At 31.2% G+C, this 12,063-nt stretch overlaps 1 long non-coding RNA gene and 1 other non-coding gene across 2 annotated transcripts; one reads left to right on the top strand and one right to left on the bottom strand.

Annotated features, from left to right (window-relative positions):
- Window positions 1-6,826: 6,826 nt before the first annotated feature.
- On the bottom strand, window positions 6,827-6,898 carry TRNAP-AGG (transfer RNA proline (anticodon AGG)). The gene has a single exon. It is a non-coding gene; the product is annotated as a tRNA-Pro (tRNA).
- Window positions 6,899-9,683: 2,785 nt separating this feature from the next.
- On the top strand, window positions 9,684-11,463 carry LOC149426355 (uncharacterized). Its single transcript, XR_016302720.1, has 3 exons — window positions 9,684-10,321; window positions 10,409-10,480; window positions 10,818-11,463. It is a non-coding gene; the product is annotated as an uncharacterized LOC149426355 (long non-coding RNA).
- The last annotated feature ends 600 nt before the right edge of the window (window positions 11,464-12,063 follow it).

Genomic DNA, 12,063 nt, shown 5'->3' with positions numbered 1-12,063 from the left:
AACGCGGGGGTTCTTGTTTTATTTTTTGTGCCTCCGTATAAACTAACACAGAAGATAATATCACTTTATAATAAGTGTACCCCAAGGAGATCACTCTTTATATTCAATACTGTTGATTATTGCTATTTTTTTACGGAAAATATTTAAACAAAAATAAAATCACGGAGAGAGCGTTACAGCTATCCATTCTTTAAAATACGTATTTACAGTTGCCGCGACTTATATTACAAAAACAATTCTTGAAGACAGACAACAAACTATTCGTTTCGGGGAATTCGAACAGTTTTTAAAATTCAACATTTGATTTTCAAGTTCTGTGAAAGATTTTTTCAAGTTTTGTTATTATTTCAGTTCTGTCAAGCAACCAGCCGATAATGATTTAATAACAGAACTTAAATAAGACTTTCACAGAACCCGAAAATGAATTTTAAAATTAGATGAATTGTTAAATTTTTCCAAAACAACCCGTCCTTAGTTTTAATAAGTATCTTTACTGAAGGTTTTTTTTTAGTAGGTATGATGCAGTAAAATAACTCAATAACATGAATGACAAATTATTTTTAATTTTGTACTTCTGGCCAGTTCATACAGTCAAATGGTCGGTTTCAGAAAGCTCCGAATATCATTGCACTGATTTAAGCTTCTACTGAACACTGTTGTTGATGTTGATACTCAAGACAGGCAGGGAATGAGGCTTACAAACCAGACTCTAATCACCTTCGGTACCACAACGTACATACATTTAGATATTAGGATATATTGGGCTTTCTTGCAGTGTAGGTACCGTAAAATATTATGGCTATCGATATGATTTCTGAAAGGTTACTTTCGTCACATATTTTACTGATATGCCTCATAATATGTCTTAGGCTTTTTGTTATTAGGGGGAGCGCCATAAACACTTTGTTTATTTGCAAGCTTTGCAGCTTCGGTCCTGGAAACAGATCGTTGTAACGTCTTCCTAAGTGTGTAACTACTAGGGTGTTAAAGCCCCTCGTTCGTGGGCTGTGAACTTGAACGCTTTGCAAAGTAGCGATCATTGATTTCTCTATAGACTTTTCCCCTTTCTACCTCCTCTAGTGGAATATATAGCTGCAGGTGAAATTACGGTGAACTGGTCATAAATAACTCCCCACGGTGGCGGCGCGCAGCGCTAATATTTATAATAGAGTTCACTCTCACGATTTCTCCACAAAGCGGTATGTGTAAGACTTCTGGGGAATACACAATTGATTTTTTTCATACTAATATAATTTATTACGTTTTTAAATAATAAAATTGTGTCCTTTTTCTTGTTTGTTCGTTAAATCTATAGGAAATAACAATAATTATTGAATAATATGATAAGACATTTTATGATTTTTTTCTACGAACATTTTCAAATTAAAGATAGTAGATTTGTATTGCTTTTGAATGTTCAATCTGTAAGGATTATTTGTTTTCTGAACATTTTTAATACCTAGATTGACTAGTGATTTTAGGAATCGAAATGATTTCATACACTTGTTTTTTTTTTTTTTTAACTTCCGATTTTGTTGTCCGGGTTAAATCTTCCCCAAAGGAAAAACTTAACCCTTCCACTCACTTTTCCACAAATGATCATCTAGTCAATCAACATTATGTAAGTGCATTATATAAGCAAAATAAATACAAAACCATACAAGAACAACACGTCAACTCACCAGAGATCAAATGGGAAAATAATTCACCGACTCCAGATATTTTCATATCAGAGGGTTCGGCTCGGTAGATGAAAATAAATTATTTGTATTATCATTACTTATCAGACGATAAAACGCTTTGTAGGATTTTCCATCAATGATTTTCATTATTTTGAATAACTAAGTAAGTTCCTGGTAGGAATGCTTAACGCCCTCCGTGTTTTACGCATTATTTAACTTTCAACTTACCTACAAAGTTATTTATACAGAAAGCAGCATTTTGGCAAAGTTACATCATTGGGGTCCTTTTCTTGGCTTCTTGAGTTGGCTGCACGTTTCTCTTATATCGGAAGCCCTTAAATTAACATTTAAATTTTCCCACCTGATAGCTCAAAAATTAGACTTCAACCTTCAAGAATGGAATAAACTTCAAAATTAAAGTTTTTCGAGCAGGTAACTTAAAATTTGGTGAATGTACAAAGTTTTTATTTAACAACTTATTTTTGGGATCTTAAAATAATTCTTCTAAAACGTTAATACGAATTTGGATAATTTATAGCGCGTCGAGGTTAGGGTTTGTATGGTGACTGGATAAATCATCACATCTTTAAAAATTTATATAAAGTCATGGAAAGTTATGAAACAAAAACTTTATTAACTGGGTTAAGTAGGTTAGGTTAGGTTAGGTTAAAAAAATTTCATCGTTTTTAATGACTTTATATCACTTTTTAAAAGTGTGTTGAGTTATCATGGAACCGGTTTGTATATGTAGCATCTAACAGAATCTCCAACCTAATAACTTCCAGGGATTGGGTATGTGCTTAGTTAGAGAGATATCCACTACAGTTCACAGTACACCAAGCCATAGAAGAAACGACGTGCCATCATTACTTAGACACGTGATGCTGAGATATAAAAAGGAATCTCTTGAAGTAGACAACAATATAACTGGTTCTTTCCAGAGAACAAATGAATTCAATTTACCACTCGAAAGGATTTTTATATTATTATATTACCTCAGCCATCGTTAACATCGCATCTGCATAGGTCATCCTATTTCTAACTTTATAAAATGATCTCTTTTTTAATGCTACATAGAATTATTGTAAAATTATTAACGACAAGTCCGATATCAAATTCAGTACGAAGCAAGTACAAACCCCATTGAAAAATCTGAGATTTTTTATGGTTTAATCTAGATGTGATAAAAAGTAATTAAGTTCAATTAAATCGTATATTTGCACAGTTAAGCATTTAAATGTTAAATTATTTAATTAAGACTAAAAGAGCAAAATTTAATGGTTGAAAATATTTTAACCTTTTAAATGGGTTAACAACATTTTCTGTCCTGAAACCTGAAATGAGCATAAAAAAACTCAAGTAGGAATATGAATACTTTCGAATACAAAGGCTTTTAAATACAACGTTTGCCATGTTCCGTCAGAGAAAACCTCAGTCTCTTCATTAATTTTAAATTATGAACTTTATACCGACTGTATTTAAGTTCAATTATGTCGTCTTTCATTTTTACCTCCACAAACTTTTTTAAATATCAGCTTGCATCATTGATGTTTTATTTGAATTTAAATAATAATAGTTTTATTCATCATCAAAATGGTTTTACTTAACTGAATATTATTGTTATCGAGGCTACCTTTGATGTCAAGCAATGATTAACTCTTATTTATTCCTTGGTTATGAACATTTCTGAGAAAATTTTCAATTAGTTAGTTACTCAAATATATGTTTGTCTGATAATAAACTATTGTTTCAATGTTGGAAGTGAAGAGTTCCACCGATGTCCAGAATGAATAATAAGACCGGCAGAGGATACCTAATGTTCCCTGTAGGCAACGCCATTATTTCTAACAGCGTTTGCTAGAAGACTATGATTGCTATAGAAGCAGAAATTAATACCAACAAGGTAGTAGAGTCTCAAGTGAAACTCTATACCACGAAACCCAAAGTGAAAGTATATTTCTTAATATTCTAGTGAAACTCCACGCTGTAAAATTTAAGTGGAAGTATCAGTATCACCGAAAAAATGACAAAGATGTATTTTTTGATCTGCCGGTGAAGCTCTTCACTATGTGAAAAAACTTATGTCATATAAATTAACTACAAAGATTAAAAACATTCTTACCTTTCGAGTGAAATCTCATCACCGGAAATTTCATTTTACATACTCGGAAAATCTCTTGGTTGGTGGATGGTCTTTTATTGTTAATTATGATTATAAAAGATGACACCACGTGATGGCTAACATCTTTTATTTCATTTTAAATGGATTTCTAGAGTTGTACAAATCGAAATAATATAAAAATGTCTTAATGGCCTTTAAAAAATACAAAAGATCACCCGAAAACCCTACTTCCAGGACGTCGTGATTGGTTAAAAATATGAATTTAACACTGAAAATCGTTGTTTTTCAGTGTTAAATTCATAGAAGTTCCGCGCTGCTAATTATTAATCGTTTTCTCACTCCTCCTCGCTCTATCCAGACTGAAATTTTGTGTAGATTCTTAAATTTTGCAGCTTAACCGTTTTTAAAGAAAATATTCTTAAATTTATATTATAGTTTTTAAAGTACCTTTTTTTCACGCTATCACAAAAATCTAGATTTTTTTTACTGAACTGTTTATTTAATTACAGAGTTAATTAACTTTTTTATCGGGGTTGTTTAAAGTGTACAAATGGCTTTCGTTACCTTGTGGTCACCCCTCTCAAATTAACAGAATTTAATTTGTAATTTCCAACCCTTTAAAATCCTCCTTTCCTTCGAAATTACGGTCAGCATCTAACCCTTCTTACGTAGCCACCATGAGAATAAAATTGCTTTCTCTCCGTCCGTCATTGGTTTTCGAGTCTATATCTCTAAAATATTTTGAATAAACGTCCCTTTGTGTATCATACTAACAACATTTCGTCGTTATTTAATATTAAGAAACTGATTGCACAAACCTAGAATCCGAATTTATTTACGAAGAACTTTTATTTCTAAACCAACAACTTCAGAATAAACTCATATAATATAACTTAACTTAATAACATTATGTTTTTTAAAACATTATAACCAGTGCTAGTTTCGAACTATAAATAAAATTAGTAATGTAACGGCTGGATCTAAAAAAACTTCGTTCAAAATAAAACTTCCCAACGAGGTATTAACTTTTGAGAGTACAATTTAACAAGGAATTTACGTTTCATATGTAATATTTTTTATTCTTAGTATACAGAACAATGCAAAATAAATTTTAAATTAGATGAGAGGCCTAAAACAGGTAGATTCAATTAAAACACATTTTAAATACATACCCAAAGGTTTTAGTTACATCTATTTGAATTTCACTTTTGTTTTCTTGAATAAATGTATGACTAAATTAGAATCTTGAGAGTGGAGACTGACCCATTTCCCGATATCTGATCGAGCTAGACCCACAGCGCTATGAGCGGGTCGCGAAAACGCTCTCTTTGAGCGGGTTTTACGGGCACGCCGCCGGCCGCCGTACCAGGTGATACACGACCTGAAACGCGATTACCCGTCACCCGGCTACTTTCACTTTTGTTTGACGTAGGTAGTTAACATATTCATAGTATGAATTTATATTTTTTTCATGAAACCTGTTCCAAAAATATTTGGAAGAAGAAGCATAGAAATATAGGTCTCCAATGACTGGAAACTGGAACCACAATGATTTCTATTTTAGATTTCAGTAATCTACTACCTCTATTTTTCTGTCACGAGAAAGTGATTTGAGACATGATGTCCTGTCTACAAAATTCATACTCATGCAATCCATATATCATACGGTCGCTCGCCACGTCACACCGCCAACCGGCAGCCGACACCCGGGTCGCGAAAGGGGGTTCACCCGGGTGCTGAAAATCTATGGGCGGTCGCCTCGCCACACCGGCACTAGGTCGTGGTGGTGAGTTGCGAGACCCGGATAATGACAAAAAAATAACCCGTTGGCTCTTTGGAAGCTCGTGAGTAGGTTTCAATGAGCGGGTCATTCACGATTGACATAGAACCAAATCTAGCTGAAACTCTGCAGATAGACCGACAATACATTCTATCGACTTTTTGTGTCAATTACGCTCACACGCGCGGACTTTAACGCATTTCTCTGAAATTGGATGACATTACAGCAGTTAATATACGTAATAAATATCGGTCCTACCCACGGAATTTTACTCAATTAGCGCGGTTGACTCTAGTCCCTGAGAATGAGTGTTCAATTCTCAGTCAAACAAACAAAACAAAAAATATATGTTTTAAAAGTTCACAGAAGTTAAGAGCCAGTCTTTGAGGAGAAATGTTCAATCGACAGCGAAACCGAAAATAATTAAGTCATATATTAATAAAAATTCTATTATATTTTTAAAAAACTTGGTTTTTATTGGTTTTTTACTTTTTTAATTGCTTTTTATTTTATTTCAACAAATCTTTATCATTTCGACATTCTATGAATAACGGTTCGGAGTGGGAAATTAAATATCCGTTTTGTTGTGTTCTTCCACAAACAACTGTAGTAATATGTTTCTTCACGCCTTAAATATGATAAGTTAGGTACCATATTATCAAAATCGATAAGATTCTAAATGATATCAATAAAAGCTAAACAAATACATAAACATTTAGTATACAAAATAATATTGAAAATCCTAAATGATAACTTTTACCGCATCGAGGTTATTTTTTATATTTCCGTGCAATTATCACATCAGGTTAAAAAATGGTAACCTAACCACTTTAAGGAAATTAATTATCATTAAATTGATTTCAGCTCTTCTTTTAGTATTAAATCAGTTAAGAAAAATATTTCAGAAAAGTAATAACATATTTTAACATAATCTTTTGCTATAATTTTGGTAAAAAATATGAAAGTCAAGAAAAAAATAAAATTAATTTTCATAAACTTTTTTCTCGTGGTTATCAGCATGCGCCGTAGTGGATGAACATTTGAACATCGATCAACAGTTTTTTAAATACATTTGAAAAAAGTTATGCTAGGAACAGAAACTAAAGTAACCAAAAAATATGCGAAATTACGGAGAGATTCTCGTGAAACCGTTTATCAATTCCATCAATGATGTCTCAATAACTTATAAACTTGAAATGTTCTTCTTTTTTAATTTTTGTGAAAAAATCCCAAAAAAAATTCGGGCTCGTCCGGGATTTGAACCCGGGACCTCCCGCACCCTAAGCGGAAATCATACCCCTAGACCAACGAGCCAGATAATAACACTGACAATATAAATAAACTTATTCAAATCTTATCGCGATAAAAGTGTGTCAATTGTGAAAGTGACTCTAGTAGGCGTTCGAAATAGTCGGCGGGAATGCGTGACGTGTATTATTAATTGTGCATACACGTTATCAAGAAGCGAACGTAACATTGGAGGCCTTGGCGTACAAACAACGAATATCATATATCGATTTTTTTGTAAGAGAGATTGAAAACTAAAGACCATGGTTTTAGTAAGTCCATGTCATATTCCAAAGAAGAATTCTAATTATTCATATTTACAAGTGGCTTTTAAGAAAAAAAACATTTAAGATAGTAATATGATAACATGGTCTATGAATGTCAATAAATGTTCCGTCAATCTAGAACGCGTTTTCAGTCAATTTGGGGAAGTTTATTTAATTCTACGAAATGGTGAACAGTTTGTAACATGAAACTTTTTTTTTAAATATTTTTAAAAAATTCTTGTAATTCAAAAAGATTTATGTTGATTGAGATTGAAAAATAGAATTAAAACTTTTTGGCAAATCGTGACAAATTGAAAAAAATAAATCTGTTGAACCTAGCAACATCTTGCAAAGTGGTGTAACTTTGTTGTAATAGAGTTTAAACTTCCGTTTGTTTTTTTTTTATATTTCCTAGAATGGTTGGGTGGTTTAAATTCCCCAAACATTTACGCAACTACATGTATACATTTTTAATATAAATACCAATACCAATAGTTCCAAAGAGCGAGAAGTCTGAATTTTGCAGTATCGAGTTGAAAAGTACATCCAAATACATACACCAAAGAGCGCAAAGATGTTAATGTGAGAGAATATCTGCTGGTTCGAAAAAGTATATTTTTGGACTAAAATATGTTTTTCAACTTTCTTTCCTACTGTTAAATACTTAATTGCTTAATTGTCATAATGCAAAAAATTGAGATGTTGTACTTTTTAACGTAGATACATTTAATGATTACATTCTGACCAATAATACAATAATAATTACTGAATTCCAGAATTTCAAGCCAATCCGCCAAAAACTTGAATAGTTTTTAGATTCCAAACTTTAACCAAAATCTTAAGGGCCCACTATTCGAATTTCATCCAATTTCCGAGATATTTTTCTTAAAAGTTTGAAGTTTTTAAGCTCTTAAAAAAATATATGTTATTCTTTAAGATAGTATCTATTTGTTCCAAAAGCCGAAACGGTAATTATTTGAAATTCCCTCGATAGAAATAAATCGCAAAGTATGCTCCGAAAAATATTATTAACACTTTTATTTCTGTTATTTTACAAGTTATATGTATGAAAAAAATCACAATGCTTCTTTTAATGCTACTCAATAGACCCCAAAAGTAATTTTTGCTATTTTTGAAATACGCCGTGATTTATTAAACATTTTCACAACTGTCGCTTACGCCTATTGCTTTTAAATCATATTTATTATAGCGCGCTCGCTCCTACTTGAAGATTAACCTATCTTTATTTGAAAAGTTCATTCGCCAACTCGAGGGCTTTGGGGGCAGACGTGTCGTTCATCGTTCTATGATCTACAGACGTGCGATTACGTGCAAATATTTGAATTTATAAAGATAATTTTTACGCGTGTAAAGTTTATGAGTTAATAAATATTGTTTTTTCAAAGATGGGAAATACACGAAAGATATCCCGTATTTCAAAGAAAAAATGTTATCTCATAAAATTATATCCTATCTAATAGGTGAGAAGAAAAAAATACAATTTTTGATTTATAAGCTTATATTTATTATAAACGATAATTTACTATAAAAATTAATAATTCATATTTTTATTTATGTATTGTGTAGTAAAAAGTTATTATTTTTTTTCAGAATAGGTACTTTGGGAAATAAAACTAATTCCAATGCATTAGAAATTACGGGGTAAATTTTTATTAATTTAGTTTTCTTGTTGTCTTGTCTCTTTTCTTGTTCCTATACGATCGTGATTTATTTGCGAATTAACTTTCTACGTACACAAATACACACGTCACTTTACATCTGCTCCTTAGAGTAATATTACTCTAAGATCTGCTCTAATGATTCACAATGCAACGATGTCCGAAATATAATATAATATGTAATAATAATAAGGGCCACCTGTTTCAAATAACAATACTCGAACGTGGAATCCAGAAAAATAATGAACGGGCCAGCGAAAAAAGCTATTGAAAGTTCTGAAACTGTGGGGAATATAATTTAATAAAATAAAATACTTTTTTGTTTTAAAACCACGATATTTATTAATTTAAGAACCGACTGGTTTCGCTTTACTTAAGCATCATCAGGGTACAAATTAATACTAAACAAGAAGTACATAATGTGTGCATATATATAACAAAATATAGAGGGAGACAACATGATACAAATATAAGCAACACAAAGACGGTCATAAAATACATTAACATAAGTGCACAAGTAATGGAAAAACCGCTAGATAATTATGTAGACTAATGGGTTATACGAATAAATCGGGAGAAACAAAACATCAACTGGCAAGGTGGTAAGGAGGTAAGGAGAACTGGGAATTTTTTATGGGTTTATTGGAAACAGACTTAATATTGGACTACTTGATATGTCTAATTGATTATTAAGTATCTGACTTTTGGTTTTTACAGCTTTTTTAATTTCTAGTGCCTCTAAATTGTTTAGTCTGTTACCATGCCCGTTTTTATGTAAGATGTTAGCACCGGTGCTATGACAGAATGTATGATCTTTATCGATCAAATGATTTGCAAATTTGGAAAAACCGTTATTATTGAGGTTTTATTGATGTTTTGTTTTTCCCGATTTATTCGTATAACCCATTAGTCTACATAATTATCTAGCGGTTTTCCATTACTTGTACACTTATGTTAATGTATTTTATGACCGTCTTTGTGTTGCTTATATTTGTATCATGTTGTCTCCCTCTATATTTTGTTATATATATGCACACATTATGTACTTCTTGTTTAGTATTAATTTGTACCCTGATGATGCTTAAGTAAAGCGAAACCGGTCGGTTCTTAAATTAATAAATATCGTGGTTTTAAAACAAAAAAGTATTTTATTTTATTAAATATGTCAAACCACAAAGTGATTGCTTTCTACAATAATATAATTTAGTTCAGTGATGTTATTTTTCATGTCGGAAGGAGGCCCTGAAGAAAATAATTTCTCTCAGAGCCTGTGTCATCTTTGAGAATGCTGTATAGAGGGTCTTTTTTGAGGAGGAGGGAGTGAACCTGTCCTGAATGTCAACTGTACAATTTCTACCCAGAATTAACTTAATTGTACGTTTTTTGACTAACCGTACCTTGGTGTTCTATTTTCAATAAACTCTTTAATTATGTTTCAGATGTGAAATCTATACTCCGCTACAGAATGTTTTGCCCAAGTCTTGTAAAGATGCAAAGGCACGGAGGTAATAATAAAATCATTTGAGCCCTTTACTGTTATTTAAAAGGTCACTTGAAGTGCAGTTATAATCAATGATTTTATTTTTTTCTAGCTTCCACGAATAATCTGAAAAGGCATTATCTAAGGATTATACTCTTAAGGAGAATATAGAAAATGTAGAAAGGTGAAACGGATTTAAGATTTTCGATGAAATGATTGTGTTGTGAAATATTTATTTTGTTATTTATTACTTTATTTTTTTTTACAGTTTTACCGTACGCGGTCTTGTTGTAGAGTGGTATATCTAACTGTCATGGAAAGTTTTTTTCTGAGCTTTAAGAGAAAGGTTTCTTAAAGATACTGGAGTTATTCTAGGGCTATGTTAGATTTTTAACATCGATCACCGTAATGCTTGCCTTCCTGAATAAATCTAATTTTATTTAATCATTAACGGCCAAGACATTTTTGACAATGGTGTGTTTTTATCTTTCTGTATTCCAATCATTTAGCTTTGCTTCTAGGGTTGTGCCCCAGTATTGCTTTTTGGAGACTGTAAACGGATCTCTCGGCATTTAATGAAACTGCAGCAGAACAAAGGCTGTTGCTATATTGACGTTCATGGTATGTTTTGCTCAGATTGACGATAAGGTTTCCAGATCCGCATTTCGCTCGAAGCATGTTTAGGGTAATAAGTTTATAGTTTAGGGTTCTTTCACCGTATTTATGGGAACATTTCAGAACCACCAATCTTTCATTTTGAGTGAATCTTGTGTTTGTGATTAAATTATATTTGACAATTTAAACAAATAATATTTAGAGAAGTTAAAAATAAAATTGAAAGTTCACTGAAAGCTTAAACTATTAAAAGTAGTAATTTCATAAAAATGTAAATAAATAGAGCCCCTTTCACATTTTAGAATGTAATTTTATGTTGCTTACATGTTTTATTACTCTTTATAATTATTGAATTGTTTAAATGAATAAATAAATAATTACAAAAAAGTCTTCTGATTTGTAAGTCCTCGGGAAGCACTAAGGATCTTTCTATCTATCTTTATAATATAATAAATTTGATGAGCATAAAAATGTAAACGTGTATATAATTGATATAAATGTACAAAAGTAGATATTACACGTGTATAAATATTATATTGCGCATATTATACAAGATGTCGGGGGTAAAGTGCACAAACTTCGGGAGGTGATTCTAATTGATAGTACAAGTAAAAAAGAAAAAAAAACTTTTTTTGGAATTCCAACGTTTTAAGATAGTTTTCGAGTAAAAAAGTTTAATTTTTTTGTATAGAAAAAAAAAACAATTTCTTCTACGGAAAATAAATTTTTGTGGAAAAAATTTGGAAATTCGAATAATTTCCATTTCATTTTTACTTCTTCTAGCATTTAGAATAACCTCCTGAAGTTTGAGCACTTTACCCCCGGACACCCTATAAAGATAACCATATAAGAAAAACCTTATTGATGTAAAAATATATTTATTGATTTTATAAAAGTTATAAATTACTTTTATAAAAGTGATAATAGTATTTTAGTAAAGTAAAGTAATTTTTATACCTATTCAAATAACTTTCGTAAATGTTTTTTGTAAAATTAAAAAAAAATAATAATTAATTAAATCCGTAATAAAACCCATATTTTGAGAACCATCTTCATTTCGACATCGTTATAATTCGCTCGGTGCTAACTAAAAATGGTTCTGTTTTTCTAAAATTGCAATAGATGTCGGTAATTTAATTTCGTTATTTAAAT

This window comes from Hesperophylax consimilis, chromosome 1, assembly GCF_061612785.1.
Source record: "Hesperophylax consimilis isolate HC1 chromosome 1, BYU_Hcon_1.0, whole genome shotgun sequence".
Taxonomy (NCBI): Eukaryota; Metazoa; Arthropoda; class Insecta; order Trichoptera; family Limnephilidae; genus Hesperophylax; species Hesperophylax consimilis.
Note: the sequence above shows the minus strand (reverse complement) of the source record. Positions and strands in the feature narration are given on the sequence as shown.